The 16,645-nt window shown below is 48.8% G+C and overlaps 1 protein-coding gene across 1 annotated transcript in view; it reads right to left on the bottom strand.

The window, feature by feature from the left end:
• The window catches only part of MAU2 (MAU2 sister chromatid cohesion factor), a 2,634,229-nt gene that overhangs the window by 1,711,330 nt on the left and 906,254 nt on the right, over positions 1-16,645 (bottom strand). The gene's annotated exons all lie outside the window — the stretch shown is intronic.

The raw sequence follows: 16,645 nt of genomic DNA on the forward strand, positions 1-16,645 counted from the left end.
TCCCCAACGGGGTAATTAGCTTTTTAGAAGTCTTCGAAGTAATATTCGGTAGTAGTAATCTCTGGATCTGACCAACCGGCACTTGCGAACAGCTTCTGCTTCGGGCACCACGCGGCAAGAAAGACTGAGGAAAATGGCGTCGGCTGATGCCTTTATACCCGAAGAACTGCCGCAATGACGTCGGGTGAAGTGCGACACCAGCCGAAGCCAGACCCAGACTTTGGAATCCGGCCGACCGAAGGGCTGCCTGACGACAGGACAACCCATTTGTGAAGACTGCAGATGCTTGAAGGACATCCTTGAGTAGTAGCCCGATCCGGATTGGTCTGGGGGGACCCGCTGGATGGCTCTTTTTTCTAACAAATTTAAAATCTCTACGGTCGCCGCCTCTCTGATTGGGTGGGACATCAGGGAGGCGACCACCTGAGGGAGGACAAAATAGGAAGGGAATTTTGTAGCCTCTGGATACAATTCGGAGCACCCATCGATCTTTCGTGATGGACTCCCACATTGACAGGTGCTTCGTTAAACGCCCCCCGACTGCCTCCAGAGCTGGACAGTCGGATAAGCCCTCAGGGCTGCTGCGCGGGTCTCTCGGAGAAAGGCTCCCTAGACCCGAAGTTACGCAGTCCCCCTCTGCTTCTGGGCCGGCGTCCACCCTGCCCCCTTCTGCCTCTGGAGGGCGCGGAGTCCGAAGCTGGATAGGATTGCTGAGACTTACAGAACCACAGCTTCTTTTGCCCCCTCTGATTCCTTGAGAAAGAACGTTGGGGACTCGAGAAGCGGACTCAGACGGCAGATGGCATCTTCCCATCCTTCTCGCTTTGGACTAGTGTATCGTGGACGATCTTGCCAAAAAGCGAAGAGCCGAAGGGTGCGTTCGCGAAGGACGCCTTGAAAGGTTCCGTGAAATCACAAAGGCGGAGCCAGGCGTGGCGTTGCAAGACACCTGCCCCGCTGGCCCTTGCGGCTCCCTCCGTAGCATAAGACAGTAGCCGCATGGACGTATTTGAGATGGACTTGAGTGACCATATGAGTCGAGAACACGGTCTTGTCCTCGACCGACATGGATTCTGGTGAAGCTGCAGTGTATTCCTTAATCAAATCCTGATGCAGCCTGATGACATGCGCCATATAATTCAACGCCCTCACAGAGAAGGTTGCTGAAGCAAAGGTCCGCTTCCCTATACGGTCCAGCGCCTGGGACTCCTTGTCCGGCGGGTGGATCGTGGAGCTCTCCTGGGAGAGTTCTCTTTTAGTGGCAGCAGCCACCAACATGGCATCAACTGGAGACCCTTTAGCCCAAGCCTGCCTATCTGAAGGGGGGCTAAGGATTTTATCCAGCCGGCATGGGATAGGCTCCATGGTGTCGGGCTCCTTCCAAGCCCTGGTAGTCAGAAGATCTACCACGGGATCTGCTGGTGGGGACACCCAGAAGGTAGATGGGCCCGCTTCAAATGCCTCCAGAAATACAGACTCATCCGAGGAAGGTTTTTGGGCAGACCACCCCCTCCCTAATACGCAACATTTCCATGATGTCTCCAAAGGAGACATCCTCTGGGGGGTGACCTTGGGGAACCTTCCCTTTCCTCTAAGTCCGTATCTGTGGTGACTGACTCGGGGGAGTCCATGTGCCTCCTTTTACACATCCGTTTACGAGGCACCTCTTCTGTGGGACTATCAGAAGAGGGCTCGTCAACGGCCTCTTGTTCCTCCGAGGGAACCAACTGGAGGGTCTGAGCAGGCTGTCCCAATGGAAGGATGATGGAAGGTAGACCCGTATGCAGTGAGGAGCAGAAGAATCCAAAGCCCGGGTCGGGGACCTGGAAGACCTCGACAGTACCCTCTCCACTACCTCGAACGCTGAGGGAGAAATAAGAAGTTATGTACCTACCATAAAGTTCCAAGTTAGTTGTTTTCTCTCGCCTTCTTTCTTGCTTGATGGGTTCGGAGCCGATCCCTCGGCTCCGACTCGGCACTTGCTAAGCTCGAGAGTCACTTTTACCAGCTCGAGGCAGCCCCATATCCCATGATGCAAGGCGGTAAGTACCCAGATCTCGTTTGATGACAAAGGGCCATAGCACCAAGCATAAAATACTTCCCAAAGGAAGAAGAAAACTACAGATGGAAGAAGGACCAGGTCTGAATGGCCTTCAGCATAACAGTTTCTTATAACAAGGTCTGTCCAGGCCAGGGGGAAGGAGGGAGGGTGCAAGAAGAAGGCGAGAAGACAACTAACATGGAAAGTTATGGTAGGTACACAACTGCTTAATGTTAAGTTGTCAATCTCGCCTTCATTCTTGCTTGATGGGACAGCGTCCTAGCACCTCTATCCTGGGTGGCTCAATGGAACAAACTCTTGAGGACTGTAGAGCCAAAACTGGCTCTGTCCCTGGAGGCCAAGTCCAATTTATAATGGGAAACAAAAGTGCGAGGAGTGGCGCAAGTGGCGCTGCACAAATAGTGTCTAAAGGAAGTCTAGCTTGAAAAGCTGTAGAAGTAGCTAAGCTCCTAGTTGAATGTGCTTTAGGTTTTGAGCACAGCTGTTTTCCCCTGAGCAGATAAATTTCAGAGATGACCTAAGAAAGCCATCTAGACAAAGTCACTTTAGAAACAGGAAGGCCTTTTTATTATCCATAGGAAAGAAAAAGTTGATCAGATTTTCTAAATTTTTGTTCTGTCCAAATAATATCTAAGTTGACGGTGGACATCAAGATAATGTAGCTTTTGTTCAGCTCTATCTGAATAGTTAGGAAAAATACAGGGAGATCAATGGATTGATTCATTGTTCTTTGAAGCGACCTTAGCCAAAAAGGTTGGATTAGTTCTCAAAGATACTCTGTCTTTGTGAAAAACCAAATAGGGGTCGAACCGAAGAGCATGAAGTTCAGACACCCTCCTGGCCGATGTAATAGCCACTAGGAATAAAGTTTTCCAAGAAAGATATTTCAGGGAACAAGAAGCAGCTGGCTCGAAGGGGGGAAGAATTAAGGATGTCAGCACTAAATTTAGATCCCACTGAGGAGGAGGATTCCTGATTGGAGGTTTTAGTAGGAAAATTCCTTTCAAGAAGGCCCTGCAGAGCCTATGGGACATAATATTATGATCTGCTATCCCGACATGAAAATTGGAAATAGCAGCCAATTGAACTCTGACTGTGGAAGAAGAGGAGCCTGCATGAAAAATCTCTGCTAAGTAGTCCAGGACTGCCTGAACAGGGGCAGTAAAAGGATCAATATTCTTGGCCTTAGCCCAATAAGAAACGTTTCCATTTGCTTGTATAAATCCTCCTGGTAGAGGATTTTAGCGAAGCTACTATGATGTCTCTAACTGGGTTAGAGATCAAAGGAAGCCTGGCTAAGGAAGGAAGTGGAGCAACCATGCTGTGAGGTTGAGAGAAGGGATTGACCGGTGCAGTTGACCCGATTGGTGAATCAGAAGATCTGGCACTGGGTCCAGATGCCACGGCTGCACCAAAAGGTGATGATGGAGGAACGGAACCAAACTTGTCGAGGCCAGTAAGGGCAATGAGAATCAATTTGGCTCTCAAAGCGGTAGCTTTCTGGATAACCTGAGGGATCAGAGGAAATGGAGGAAGGCATAAAGAAGTCCCTGGGGCCAATCCTGGGTCAGAGCGTCTCTGGGGGATGGCCTGATAGAGGAAGAGGCTGAAGAAGTCTGGACATTTGCTGTTTTGGGGAGTAGCAAAAGATCGCAACATGGGCGACCCCATTCCAGAAAAATCTCTTCCGCTATAGATTGCTTGAGAGACCACTCGTGAGGCATGAGAATAGCTCTGCTCAATCTGTCCGCTACAATGTTGGTTTTCCCAGGGATATGCGTTGCTACCAGAAACAGATGAGAGGAGATCGCCCATTGCCATAGTCTGAGCTTCTCGACACAAGGGTAGGACTTGGTTCCGCCCTGTTTGTTGATATACCAAACTACAGACATGTTGTCTGTGTGGACTGCAATTGTCCCTACGGGAAGAAAGTCGTTGAGGGCTTGCAACGTTAAAAGCACTGCTATCATCTCCAGGACATTCATGTGCAGATGGTACTCGAACGGCTGCCACGTCCCATGAACCATCCTGCCCTGATAATGACCCCCCCACCCGATCAGGGAGGCATCCGTGGTGACAGTGGCTATCGGGGATGGGGGTACAAAGTACCTGCCTTGGTGAACCTGAGGAGATGTGATCCACCAAGCAAGATGCTCTTTGCATGTCTGTGTCACCAGAATCTGGTGACGCATTGGAAGTTGCTGGTACGACCATTGTGTGAACAGCATCCACTGAAGAAGGCGCATGTAGAATCGAGCCAGGGGAAGAAGAGTAATGGCCGCAGCCATGAGACCTAATACCTTTAGAACCATTCTGGCCTGTACTTTCTTGTTGGCCAGAATGATCCTGACATGACTCTGAATGTCTGAAACTCTTTGATCTGTAAGGGTAGCTGACATCCGAACAGTGTTTAAGTTTAGCCTATGAAGGTAATAGACTGGCAGGGCGATAAGGATGACTTTTTGAAGTTGATTGAGATGCCCAAATGAGAACAAAGGTTTATTGTGTAATCCCTGGCTTGTATAAGCTGATGCCTGGTGGTGGCTGACAGGAGCCAGTCGTCGAGATACGGAAACACCTGGAATCCTTGACGTCTCAGGTGAGCCGTGACCACTGCCATGCATTTGGTGAACACTCTGGGGGCTGTAGTGAGACCAAAGGGCAGGGCTCTGAACTGGAAATGACTGGACCCCAGCCGAAAGCGGAGAAATCTCCTGGAGTGTCTGTGAATCTTGATGTGATAGTACGCATCCTGAAGATCTATTGAGCACATCCAGTTGTCCTTCTGTAAGAAGGGCAGAATTGACTGAAGAGTGACCATTCGGAATCTTGTCTTCTTGACAGACTTGAGTCTGCTGAGATCCAATATTGGTCTCCAGTCTCCCGTCTTTTTGGGGACCAAAAAGAACCTTGAGTAGATTCCGGGCTCTGAATGGTCTGTTTTAACTGGCTGAATGGCTCTTTTTTGCAGTAGTTTTGAGACTTCTAACTCTGCAATTTCCCTTAGACCGGGTGGTACATCTGGAAGGGAACTTGAGGGTAACCCTTGGATATGATCGACTGTACCCATGTGTCTTGAGTGAGGGAATGCCAGGCTTCTGGGTACAGTGATAATCTTCCCCCGACTGCCTCCAAGGAGGGACAGCCGGGCAACATCTCAGGGATGCTGAAAGGGCTTGTCAGAGAGAGGCTCTCTGTTTCCCTGGTTTTCAGACCCCTCTGCCTCTAGAGCGGCGTCTGTTGTTGTTACCCCTCTGCCTCTAGGGGTAAACTGACCACGTGAATCCGGCGTGACTCCTTGGGATTTACGGAACCACATCTTCCCACCTTTCTGTCCTTTGGGATAAGGTCTAGAAGGGGTGGAAAAACGGACTCCTACAGCAGAAAGAGTCTTGCCGTCCTGTTCGCACCTGGTCAAGGTTTCCTTCACCTGAGGGCCAAACAAAGCTGACCCATCAAAGGGAGAATTTGTGAAGGGCCTTAAAGGGATCCATAAAATCACATAGCCGCATCCAGGCATGGCGTCTAAGAGCCACACCTGTACCTGCGGCTCTACTCGCTCCATCAGCAGCATAAGATATTAGCCACATGGAGGAGTTTGCAATGGAATTGAGGGTTCCTAGCTGCGAAGCAATTTTTTCTTGAGCCCCTGCAGCTGTAGGATCCTGAACTACTTCACCCAGCTCCTTAAGGATATCCCTCTGGAGTCTGGTGAAGTGACATAGGTAATTCAGCGAGCATAGCAAAGGTCGCTGAGGAAAACATCCGCTTACCGTACCTATCCATGGTCCTAGAGTCCTTATTAGGAGGATGGGCCACGGAAGGATCTGCAAGTTCCTTTTGGTGGCGCAGCCACCACCATGGCATCAGCGGGACACCCTTAGTGAGGAATTGCTTGTCACATGGGGCAGTGATAAATTTTGAAGGCCTCCTAGGGACTGGCTCTACAGAGTCAGGAGCTGCCCACGCTCGTGCAATAACCTGCATAAGGGGTCGAAGGCGGAGACACCCAGGAGGTGGAGGGCTGAGATCCAAACGCCTCTAGGTATACTGACTCATCCTCAGAGGGATTGTTGGTGGGCCAGTTTCCCTCTGTTTAAGGAGTTCTAGGATGTCTGAGAAGGAGACATCCTCAGAGGGGATCTAGGGGATCCCTCTGACTCATCAAAGTCAGTATCCAGTGACAGACTCGGGAGTCTACATGTTTCCTCTTACAAGTCCTCTTCCTAGGAGGATCTCCCGAAACATCAGGAGAATCCTCGGAGGGGAAATTCCCAATGGGGAAACCTGAGGCGGAGGATCTCTGGGTCCTGTAGCAAGAGAAGTGGCAGAGATGTCAACAGGTACTATAGAGGGAGGAGCTACTGGAACAGACTGCTGACTGATACCAGTGGCCAGCACACTCTTCATCACCTCGAATGCTCCTCCCAGGCAGGTCCGAGAGAACCCGTTCGAAGAGCTAGGAACTCCAGGGACCACCGAAGGGAAGTCTCCGAGGCAGATGGAGCCGAGCTCACCAAGGCCGAGGCTCCAAGGGAAGAGCGGGTTCGACAAGGGTCCGATGCCACTCACCCTCGGAGGAGACCATGGAAGCCCGACCACGAATCCCTCTAAGGAAGGTCTCAAGAGGAGATAAGAGTAGAGGCTGAAGGAACAGAAGGGGTATCCGTCCTCCAGCCGTAGCAGTAACCCTTCCGAAGACTCCAACTCCAAGCTCTGGGGTAGAGTTGAAGGAGGAACTGCAACGGGTGTGGACCAACAGTCGTCTGTTGAGACGGACTATGTAACATTTGGGCCAGTACCTGTGACTTAAGTAATCTACTGACCACTCTCTCTAGGTCATGATCTGACAGTCTGGATGACCTTGAAGATCGGCTCCGATGGCTCCGTTCGAAGAAGAGGTGAAGCCGGGCGAAAGTATCGGCTCCAAGGAAGGAGACCTCGACCTCTCCCTGGAACGAGCCCTCGGAACCGATACTATAGATCATGTCGGGCCGACTCTCGGGCCGACAGGAAGCTCGATGTCGGCTCCAGCGGAGCCGATACAGCCACCAAAGTAACGGTGTCGGAGCCGATCGAGCCAACACCGATGCCTGTGCCACATGGGGGTCGGAACCGATCGGAGCCGACACGAAGTGGTTGATGCAGATTCGCACCGATAGCCATCGGTGCCGAAGGCTGTTAAGCCAGGATCGCTCCAGCCGAGCGATCTCGACTCGAACGAAGTCGGGCCGAGGCCGCAGGCTTAGACACAGAAGCCTGGGCCTTGGAAGATTTAGCTGATTTAGATGGAGCCGACTTAGCCGGAGAGCCCTCCGGCTTAAGAAGGCCCCTAAGGATCAGCTTGTTGAGTCTTTCCTGCAGGACTCTCTGGCTGAAGGAATGACAAATAGCACAGGAGTCCTGCAGGTGAAGAGGCCCCAGGCAATACAGGCAAGAAGTGTGACCGTCTGTCAGAGACATCTTCTGACAGCACGAGTCACACTTCTTAAAACCTGAGACCCTCTCCTTTGACATGGTGCTTTACAAAAAACACACACACACACCAGTCAAAAAATTAACTTAAATAAAATACCAAAAGGTATTCCTATAAACAAACACACACACCCTAACAGGGAGGGGATGGGATGGGTAAAGTTTGACTAAAAAAAATTAGAAGAGACAGGGATTTTCTGTCACAAAATGTAAATAATTAACTAATAACTAATAATTAACGGTTTGTTTAAGAAAAAGGGGCTTAAATATCCAAAAAGTGAATCACTTACCAGGAGCTGGTAAAAGGAGGACCTCATAAGTGAAGCGGCAAACGAGATCTGGGTACTTACCGCCTTGCATCATGGGATATGGGGCTGCCTCGAGCTGGTAAAAGTGACTCTCGAGCTTAGCAAGTGCCGAGTCGGAGCCGAGGGATCGGCTCCGAACCCATCAAGCAAGAATGAAGGCGAGATTGACAACTTAACATGTACAGTTTTGTACCTACCATAAATGTAGATGTCCAAACAGGATAGCATCTGCAGTCCTTACAAATGGGTTGTCCTGTCGTCAGGCAGCCCTTTGGTCGGCCGGATTCCAAAATCTGGGTCTGGCCTTGGCTGGTGTCGCACTTCACCCAACGTCATCTCTGCTGGTCTTCGGGTATAAAGGCATCAGCCGACGCCATTTTCCTCAGTGTTTCTTGCCCCAGATGCCAGTTGCCCTCTTGGTAAGCTAAATTTTTGGATAAATGCCAATGTTTCCAAAAAAGTAGAAGGCAAACACAAAAAATAATACAAACAAATACACCATAAGAGATCCCCCCCCAGCTAGCTATTAGGTGGGTAAATACCCTAGGAGTACCACAGAGGGGAAGGAGGGAGGGTAATCCTGACTGCAGATGCTATCCTGTTCGGACATCTACATTTATGGTAGGTACAAAACTGTACTATGTCCTTCAAGGATGCATCTGCAGTCCTTACAAATGGGTAGAATACCATAGCCAAACTAGAGGAGGAGAAAGAAGAATTATGGTGTAGTTAGGATCCCTTGCAAAACAGCAGTGGCAAACCCTGCTCGGGATCTAGAGTATAGAGGTAAGTTATAATGCTTGGCAAATGTATGCACGGAGGTCCAAGTAGCAGCCTCAATAATGTCCTTGGTAGCCACTCCTCGTAAGAAAGCTGTGGTAGTGGCTGTAGCCCTTGTAGAATGAGGCCTTATGTTCTGTGGAATTTGCTTTCCATGGTAGGAGTAACAGAATCTTATGCAATTTCCTATCCACTTGGAGATTGTCTGTTTGGAAATTGCTTTTCCTTCCCTTCCTGTTGCATAAGCTACTAGAAGCTGGTCAGTTTTTCTATTGCCCTTGGTTCTGTCCAGGTAGTAGCGCAACTGTCTATGTACATCCAAGGTATGCAGCAGTCTTTCCCCTGTTCTGTGGATTGGGAAGAAGGTAGGTAGGTGGATTGCCTGGTTTAGAGACACTCTGGATACCACCTTAGGCATAAATGTAGGATTAGTTCTCATGGACACTCGATCTTGATGGAAGATTAGGAAGGGTTGTACTGCCATTAAGGCCTGTAGTTCCGAAACCCTTCCTGCTGAAGTAATTGCCAGTAGGAACGCAGTTTTCCAGGATAGGTGTTGAAGATCTGCTGTTGCTGCTGGTTCGAATGGAGGGAGTGTCAATTTTTCTAGCACAAAGTTCAAGTCCCATGCTGGTAATGGTGGTTTCCTAGGAGGTTTTACATTCTTGATTCCTCTGAGTAACTGTCTGAGTAGAGGATGTGAGAAGACAGGGGGATCTAAGCTGTATTCTGCAGAAATAGCTGATGCATGTATCTTGATGGAGGAATAGGACAGGCCTGTATGGAGAAGCTCTGCCAAATACTCCAGGATGTTGGCAATATCTATCTTTGACACATCTTTCCCTCTTTCAGTACTCCAAATGACAAACCTCTTCCATTTTCCTGCATAGTTCCTTCTTGTTGAAGGTCTGCGGGCCTCAAGGATAATGTCTTTAACCCTTTGGGATAAATCTGGGTTAGATGCTCCTATGTAATGTTCCAGGCAGTCAGTTGCAGAGTTTTCAGGTTTGGATGCAGGATGTTGTAGTCGTTCTGAGTTAACATCAAAGGAATCAGAGGCAGTGTCCACGTTCCCCCCCGAGACATGCTCCTCAGCAATGGATACCAATGTTGTCTTGGCCAATCTGGAGCTATCAGAATTATCCTTGGACGTTCCTCTTTGATTTTCAGTAGTACCTTGTGCATCAAAGGAAGAGGTGGAAATGCATATGCTGTCAGGCCTTTCCAACTGAAGGATAGAGAGTCCACCTTCCAAGCAAGTGGGTGGTATGTCCTTGTGCAGAATTTCTTGAGCTGGTGATTGAGTGGGGATGCGAATAGGTCTATTTGTGGCATTCCCCATTTCTTTGTGATGGCCTTGAAGATGTCCGGGTGTAGCATCCATTCGTGAGCATCCGAGGTAGTTCTGCTTAACATGTCTGCTAGGATGTTTTCTTTTCCCGGTACAAATATTGCCTGTAACTGAATGTTGTAGCTCAGAGCCATATTCCATAGGTCCAGAGTCATTCGACATAGGGGGTATGAATGAGTGCCTCCCTGTTTGTTGATGTACCACATGACTGTGGTGTTGTCTGTCCTTATCAATTGGCCTTCTTTGAGGAATGGTCTGAAATTCTGGATTGCTAGTTTTACTGCCAGCATTTCTTTTTGATTTATGTGCAGGTGCAGCTGGTCTGGAGTCCATAAGCCTTGAATGCATTTGTCCAACATGTGGGCCCCCCAACCTAGGTCTGAGGCGTCCATTGTGATGGTTTGGCTTGCTTGAATGTTGTGGAAGGACAAACCTGGGTTTGCCTGGCATGCTTGAGCCCACCATAGGAATTCTCGTTTCAGGCATGGGATTAGTGGTATTTCGGTTTCTAAGCTGTGCCTGTGTTGAGACCATAAATTCTTTATGTACCACTGTAGCTTTCTCATATGCAGTCTGGCATGGGGGACCAGGATTATGCAGGATGCCATGAAGCCCAAGGCCTGCAGTACTTTCCTTGCTGTTAGTTTGTTCTGCTTTGTTAATGCCAAGAAGTAAAGAGGAAGTTGTTCTTGTTTTTCTGCAGTTAGGAATGCCATCTGTTTTACTGTGTCCAATTCTGCACCCAAGAATGTTCTTGTTTGGGATGGTATCAGTCTTGACTTTTTTAAATTGACTGTGTATCCCAGGGCTTGTAGTAAGCAAATGACTCTTTGTAAGTCTTGTGTCAGCTTGCTTTTGTTGTCCGCTTGTATCAGGCAGTCGTCCAGGTATGGGTAAATTTGGATTCCCTGTAGCCTGCAATGAGCGATTACTGATGCCAGGCATTTCGTGAACACTCTGGGCACGTAGTAGATAAGCCAAAGGGCAATGCTGAGAATTGATAATGCTTTGATCCTGCAAGAAATCTGAGGTATCTTCTGCAATTTGGTCGTATGGGGACGTGCAGGTATGCCTCCTTGAGATCTAGAGTTACCAGCCAAGACTCCTTGCCCAGCATGGGAAGAAGTTGCTGTAGGGTCAGCATTTTGAATTTTGGAACAATGATGAATGTGTTTAAAGCGGACAGGTCGAGAATAGGTCTCCAATTTTCTCTTTTCTTGGTACTAGGAAAAGTCTGGAGTAAAATCCTTTGCCCTGTTCTGTAGGTGGTACCCTTTCCACAGCTCTCATCTTTGTTAATTGAGCTATTTGTTTTAGGGCTTCTGTCTTTTGATTTGGTGGTAGGTTTGGCATTCCACTTTTTACTGGTAAGGTGTGGAAATGAAACCTGTAGCCTTGGTCTATAGTTTGCAAAATCCACTTGTCTCGTGATATAGTGCCAGTTTTTTGAAAATAAGGCTAACTTTCCGCCTAAAGGTGCTGCTATTTGTTCCCTGGTAGGCGGTGTCAGAACCAAGTCACTGTGATTGTCCTGTTGCAGTGGTAGTGGTTGTTTCTGTGCCTCGTTGGTTATTGCCTTGCCACTGACGTCCTCTGTAGGCACCTCCTCTGGATTGATTTCTGCCTCTGGAACGTCTATTTCTGCCTCTCTGAGATTTAGAGGAGTCTGGAAAGGACCAATTTTTGGAAGGCCAGTTCCTGCTAAACCTTGGGGGCTGAACCTGTAAGAAATCTTTAACTGTTTGTACAGATTTTGCCTTCTCTTCCATTTTCTTCATTACTTGTTGGGCAGGAGGACCAAATAGACTGACCTTATCCATAGGAGCATCTAATAGCTTTGTTTTAACATGATCCGGCAAGACCTGCTCTTTCAACCATGCATGCCTTCTTATAACTGTGCCAGTCATGGCTGATCTAAATGAAGCCTCCAGTGCATCAGCCACATTTTAAAGAATGGTTACTAACCTGCTGAATGTTATTCACCATTTCTAAAACATATTTTTTATCTAAGGAATCATCAGAGGACAGTTTCTTAGTTAACTGATCAAGCATAAACTCTTGGTATTGGATCATATGAAACTGACAGTTCAAAGCTCTAGCTGAGAGAGTAGCAGAGGTGTATACTTTTTTACCCCATCTCTCTAAGGACCTGGATTCCCTTTCAGAAGGGAGAGGGTTTTTCGCTGAGGTCGAGGCTACTGCCTTAGGCCCCTGGGAGATAGTCTCAGGATCTGCAAGAGGAGCCTTGTATAAGTGGTGATGAGTGTCCGGTACCCTGTAAAACCTATCGGGCTTGGCAGGGGCTGGAGTTAAAGTATCAGGAGCAGTGCAAGCATCATTGAATGCATCATCCACAACAGGAAGAACTGGAGGTATAGCTAAGGGCCTATGTTGAGGTAGGTGTAGAAAGGTCCTAAGCCTTTTTCTTGAATCTGAGAAATCTTGTCCCTGCCATTGGAATTGCTCTCTCATGGCATGTAAGGTTTCCCCAAAGGAAAATTCCTCTGGTGGAGAGGCAGAAGGAATAGATTCTTCAGCATCGGAATCTTCATAAGTAGAAAAAGGAGCCTCTGGATGGTCTGTATTGTCTGAATCATCAGAAGAGTCATCTGAGGACACTGGCTCAGGGGGCTCTGCTCTAGGTCTCTTTTCTGGAGGTTGAGAGGCCCTGTCTGGGTGAGATTGGGATCCCCTTATTAAAGAGATGAGATCCTCTGCCAGAGTAAGCATTTGGGAACTGGAACTGGGCCTGTGAGAGGGGGGCTTAACAGGCACAGACTTAGCAGTTTTGGCTGCTTTAGCCCTGGCAAAGGCCTTTATAGACATGGCTGCAGGAGGCCTAGCAGCACCACGTGCTGGGGTAGAGACATCCAAAGGGATGGTGTCCGATAATTCTAGAGAAACCACATTAGTAGGCAAAATTTCAGAGGCCGATTCAACTAGGGTAGCAGGGGCCTCGGTAGTAGTCATGGATTCGGCTGAAGATTGACCCGTTTGCTCGGTTTCGGCCGAAACTGAGACACTCGCGGTTTGCTTAACCATGGTTTCGGCCGAAACCGCGGACCGCGAGTGTCGGTCTTTTTCTTTGCGTTTCTTAACAATTTGAGAAGTCGGAGGATCCGGCGGCATAATGTACGCAAAATCTGAGCGAAAAACTGTTCAGCAAACTCCGACCGACGCCTAAGCGTTCGTCGGTTGAAGGAAGCACAGGCTAAACAGGCTGCTACGTCGTGGTCTGGGCCTAAACAAGGTAAGCAGTAAGAGTGGAAATCTTTATGAGGTATTTGTTTCCCACAAGTTAAACAGTTATTCACTTTTTCTGACATCGGCTGAGGCAAGAAAGAGTCCCCAACGGGGTACTTAGCTTTTTAGAAGTCTTCGAAGTAGTATTCAGTAGTAGTAATCTCTGGATCTGACCGACCGGCACTTGTGAACAGCTTCTGCTTCGGGCGCCACGCGGCAAGAAAGACTGAGGAAAATGGCGTCGGCTGATGCCTTTATACCCGAAGACCAGCAGAGATGACGTCGGGTGAAGTGCGACACCAGCCGAGGCCAGACCCAGACTTTGGAATCCGGCCGACCGAAGGGCTGCCTGACGACAGGACAACTCATTTGTAAGGACTGCAGATGCATCCTTGAAGGACATCTACTCTTCCGACCCAGAGAGCAGTCTCCTCGGCTCCGAGATAGGGGTCGGAGCCGAAGCAGTCGGATCCAAGAGGGAGGTGCTCTCCGACATAGGTGGCGCCGAAGAGGCACCCGCTCCCACGGATCCGACGCCCGGCCCACGGCCCCGAGAACTCGGATCCGAGATACTAGAGGGTATGGCCGGCGTCGAGAAGGCTTGAGCCACCAGCACCAACAAAACCCCGGCTCCGAAAGGGCCTGGATCCAAAGACTCCAAAACTCGGATCTGGGTTGAAGGAGAAATCGGGGCAAATATTGAAGCTGCACTCCCCCCCTGGGGGGGGGGGCAAGAGCACCCCAATCTGCATTTGCATCTGCAGAAACCGACGCATCATCCTGTCTATATCGGCGTCAGAGAAAGGCCTAGTAGATCTAGAGGAGGTCGTAGAGGCGGGCCTGGAAGGCCGCCTCGACGACCTCGAGGGTAATAGGAGCTCCTCCTCCGGCGAGAAGGAAGGGGATCGGAGCAGACAAGGAGAAGATCCGGACACCCTCAGGGGGCGATTTAGCAGTCTTCAATGGCAGAGCCGAGGGATGAGGCTCGGCTCGCCTCTTATGTCTGTGTTTCGCCCTGTGCTTTTCCCTAGAAGGAGAAGACTGAACTTCCCTCGTACTCAAGGCAACAGTGGGGGGTTGAGTCCCAGCCTGAGTCGAGGGAGTCAAGGGTGCCGAAGCTACCTGGGCAGCCTGCAAGAGGGAGAGGAAGAGGCCTCCTCCGGGGGAAGCAATCCCGCCAGAATAAGCCTGTCCCTCACAGCCCGGGGGTTGAAGGCTGCGCAAACCTGGCAGTCTGAAGACAAATGGGCAACCCCCAGGCATATAACGCACTGAGTGTGGCCATCCGCTGGGGAAAGCTTATGGCCACACCCAGTGCACTTACAAAAAAAAGCCTTATGGCCTTCGGCCATTTTTACAACACACGCACTCACACGCCCAAACACCTAGGGGAGGGTTAACTAAACCAAAGCGCCAATCCCGAAAATAAAAAAGGGCAGAGAAACACTCTCTCAACACATACACTTAAATTGTCGAAATTTAAGAAAAAAATCACTTCCCTGCTACTAAAGCTCAGCAGCTCTTCTCAAGTTGCTTGTGATCAAGCCGCAGCAAAAACGATCTGAGGTAGTGTGGTGGTGACAGGGGATTATGGGTAGAGGGGAGGAGCTAGGAGCTCGGATCTTGAAGCTTGGAAAGCTGCCGGTCGGATCAGAGACCCACAGGTTGCAGAACAAATGAAGTAACTACTTCAGATCCCTGGGCGCAGTAGAGAACTGATAGTGCGTGTAGCCTGCTTTGAAGCGTAGGTATTTTCTGCAAGATTCCCTGACTGGGATGTACAGGTATGCTTCTTATAGATCTAGTGTTGCCAACCAAGCGTCTTTGCCTAGCATAGGAAGCAATTGAAGAGTCAGCATCTTGAATTTTGGAATCTCCAGAAAGGTGTTTAAGAGTAGGCACGTCCAGGATAGGACGCCATGAAATGTCTTTTCTGGGTACCAGGGAAAGTCTCTAGTAGAAATCTTATCCCTTTTCCTCTTCTGGTACCAGTTGAATAGCCCCCATGCTTGAGAGAAAGTACTCATTTTTGGGCCTCTGCCCAGTGATTTGGGGGTAGGTCCGGCAACCCGCTTGGTGCTGGCAACGTGTGGAAGTGAAATCTGTATCCCTGGGACACTATTTAATACCCAATTGTCCTGGGTGATGAGTTCCCAATTCTTTGCATGAAGAGCAACCTTTACCCCCAAAGGGGCAGTCAGTTGACAAGTGCTTGGAAATTTTAAAAGGAAGTCATTGAGACAGTTTACCATAGGGGGGAGTCTTATTCCCAGATTTGGAAGTGGAGTCCCCCCCAACACTGCTTAGTTCTGCGTGCCCTCGGGACTGAAGCCTGGGTTTTTTGCTGTCTGGGTTTGGCTTGAGAAGACCTGGAAGGGGCTGGAAAGGACCAATTCTTAGAAGGCCAGTGTCTACTAAATCTAGGAGGCTGAACTTGTAAAAAAAAATCTAACAGTTTGCACAAATTTAGCTTTATCTTCCATCTTTTTAAAAAGGTCCTGATTTAAAGGAGCATCCAACAATTTAGCTTTAACATGATCAGGCAAAGATTGCTCCTTAAGCCAAGCATGCCTTCTAAGCACAGACCCAGTAACAGCAGCCCTGCAAGAGGCCTCTAAAGAATCAAAACCACATTGCAAAGTATGTTTGCCAACTTGTTCAGCAGAATGCACTAAATCCTGTAAGTCTTTATTTTCCACACAGTCGGGAATCAGCATCATTTTCTGTTTAAGTCCAATAACATGTTGCTGATATTTTAACATATGAAATTGGCAGTTTAAAGCTCTAATTGCCAAGGTTGCTAAAGTATAAACCTTTTTACCCCATCTATCCAGCGCCCTGGAGTCTCCATCAGAAGGGGTAGGATTTTTAGCAGTAAAAGCCTTAATGCCCTTGGGCCCCTGTGAAATAGTCTCTGGATCTGCAATAGGATTATTGAAAAGCAACTTATGGGACTCAGGGACCCTGTAATATCTGTCTGGTTTACTGGGAGCAGGAGGCAGGGAATCAGGGGCCAAACCGGATTCCAAGAAAGCGTCAACAATGTCTACTACAGAAGGAATAGCCAAAGGCCTATGCTGAGGTAGAAGGAAATCCCTAAGCCTCTTTTTTGAATCATAAAATTCCTGGCTTTCCCAGTGAAAATGCTCCCTCAGAGTATGTAAGGTTTCCCCAAAAGAAAAATCCTCAGGAGGGGAAGCAGAGGGAATAGAATCCTCTGCATCAGAATCCTCATAAGTAGGTAAGGACAAATCCAGGTCATCAGAAGAGTCAGAAAAAACAGAATCCTGATCAAAAGATTGATAATCAAGCTCAGTCCTAGGCCTATTACAGGGTGGGAGTTGACTACCCCCGATTAGAGTTATTAAACCTTCAGCCATTTTTATCATCATTTTTTGTTTGGGCATAGAGGCCCGAGCATGTGGC

The sequence above is a fragment of the Protopterus annectens genome, chromosome 13.part0 (assembly GCF_019279795.1).
Source record: "Protopterus annectens isolate FY-2018-M chromosome 13.part0, PAN1.0, whole genome shotgun sequence".
Taxonomy (NCBI): Eukaryota; Metazoa; Chordata; order Ceratodontiformes; family Protopteridae; genus Protopterus; species Protopterus annectens.